Source organism: Capricornis sumatraensis, chromosome 10 (genome assembly GCF_032405125.1).
Source record: "Capricornis sumatraensis isolate serow.1 chromosome 10, serow.2, whole genome shotgun sequence".
Lineage (NCBI taxonomy): Eukaryota > Metazoa > Chordata > Mammalia > Artiodactyla > Bovidae > Capricornis > Capricornis sumatraensis.
Window position 1 is genome coordinate 42,229,434 of NC_091078.1, and position 2,125 is coordinate 42,231,558.

The 2,125-nt window shown below is 71.4% G+C and overlaps 1 non-coding gene across 1 annotated transcript; it reads left to right on the top strand.

The window, feature by feature from the left end:
- Positions 1 to 1,158: 1,158 nt before the first annotated feature.
- On the top strand, positions 1,159 to 1,277 carry LOC138087926 (5S ribosomal RNA). The gene has a single exon (XR_011145527.1). It is a non-coding gene; the product is annotated as a 5S ribosomal RNA (ribosomal RNA).
- Positions 1,278 to 2,125: the final 848 nt, after the last annotated feature.

Below are 2,125 nucleotides of genomic sequence, written 5' to 3' on the forward strand. Positions count from 1 at the left end.
CGCCCGGCCCAAGGCTGACGCCCCCTCCCTTGCGCACGGGCCGCTCTCTGCGGTGTGTGACGGTCTGTGCCAGAGTGTCCGTCTCGGATGGGATGCCATCCCCTGTCCCCTGTCCGTGTCCCGCTTTCCGTCTCTCTGTCGGTCGCTCTGTGTCTCCCTCTCTCTGGCTCTCCCTCCCTGGGTGTGCCTGCGCGCTCGTGTCTGTCTGTCTGTCTGCATCTGCCTCTGCCTCTGCCTCTGCCCTCTCGCCGTCTTGGGAGCCTGTCTCTGAACCTTCATCTCTTTCCGTCTCTGTCTCTCCTGACCCCCGGGCCTCCCGTCCCTTCCTCTGGCCCCGGCCTCTCACGGGTGGGTGCTCTGGCTGTGGCCCTGGCTGACGAGCTTGCGCCGGCCGGCTGTCTCACTTGGCGTGGGTGCCTGCGAGTGTGTCTGTGTGCCTGTCCGTGTGGCTGCATGTCGCTCGTCTGCACCCTCAGCAAGGTCCTGTGCTTGGAGGGCGGCGTGGGGGCAAGGGGGGGGGGGTCTCGGTGGGGCGAAGGGGCGGGGCTGACGAGCTCTGGGCGCCGGCGCTGGTGGCTCCAGGTGGGTTTGGGCACCGCGCAGGTGCCGGGCAGGATGGGCGCTCAGGGCCACGGCTGGGCTGCGCCTAGGCCCGCAGGAGGCTCAGAGGACCGCGGGCCCCAGCGGGCCCCAGCGGGCCCCGAGGCCAGACAGATCCGGGGCCACGTGGCCCTGGGCAGCGAACGCCTTGGGGAGGTGGGCGAGGGGGTGGGGGAGGGGCGGCGGCCCCCGAGCCGGGTGGTGCCTGGAGGGTCCCAGGGTGGGAGAGCGCCAAGACCTCCGCGCCCCTCACTCCACCCTCCCCCCTACAGCCCCCGGCAGGCACACCCGGCCGGCTGCTCCGGGTCCCGGAAGCCCTGTGGTCCCCCGGGCCGGGCCGGCCGAGTGTTGGCCGGGGGTGACGGGGGGCGGGGGGCGGGGCGGCGTGGGCCGGCCACCGGGCCGCCGGGAGTCCGGTCGCGGGTGGTGCAGCTCAAGTGCAGCGCGCGCTCCGTGGAGAGCTGGAGAGCTGCGGCCGCCGGCTGGCCCGACCGGCAGGTCAGAGCGAAAGGCAGGCGCAGCGCAGGGCTCTTAGGGCGCCTGGCGGCAGCCGCCTCCGTCTACGGCCATACCACCCTGAACGCGCCCGATCTCGTCTGATCTCGGAAGCTAAGCAGGGTCGGGCCCGGTTAGTACTTGGATGGGAGACCGCCTGGGAATACCGGGTGCTGTAGGCTTTTTGTTGTCTCTTTTTTTCCCTGCCTCCCCTCTCCTTTAGCCCCGGGCCCCAGCCGCACCGCAAGCCCCGCCTGCCGCTGGCCCCTGGCACCCCACCGCGCTCAGAGCCGCCGCCTGCCTTCCAGCCCCTCTCAGGTTGGGTGGCCGGGGCCCCGACTCCCGCTGCAGACCTGGGTTGCCTCCGCGCGGCCCGCGAGCCCCTGGGCTTTCGGCGTCCAGGAAACCAGAGGAACGGCGGGGGCGGGGGCGCGGGGGTCTCTGTCTGGGGCTCCCTTGGCAGGCCTCAGGCAATTCTGGGCGGGGCCGGGGCCCCAGCCCCACCCCCAGACGCATCCTGCCAGGCAACCTCGAGGTCTCCCGCAGGCGCGGGCGCACAACACACACACACACACACACACACACACACACACACACCCTCACGCCCGCCCCCCCGCCCCCCAAACACAGACACACCCCCCGCAGCCCAGACAGGTCAAGAGCCGGAAACCACAAGTAAGGGAGACGGAGAAAGAGGGAGAGAGAGAGACAGCAAGAGGACCACACAGGCTTCCAAAGGCCCGGCCGCCACACCCTCCCCCCTCCACTGTGGGTATCCACCCGGCCCCCCAGTCGACCCGACCCCACCGTCGCCCACCGACACACTCACACGCACACTCTCTCCCACACTCAGCTTCTGGCCTGGGGGCGGGGGCTGGGTCTCGCCTCAGGGAGCCAAGCCGAAGGGGACCTTTGAGACCTCGGCTGCGAGGAAGTCTTGGGGTCCCCACGGGTGATTGCCAGCCCCAGGGCACCGCGTCCAGCCCGGGCTCGCCCGGCCCAAGGCTGACGCCCCCTCCCTTGCGCACGG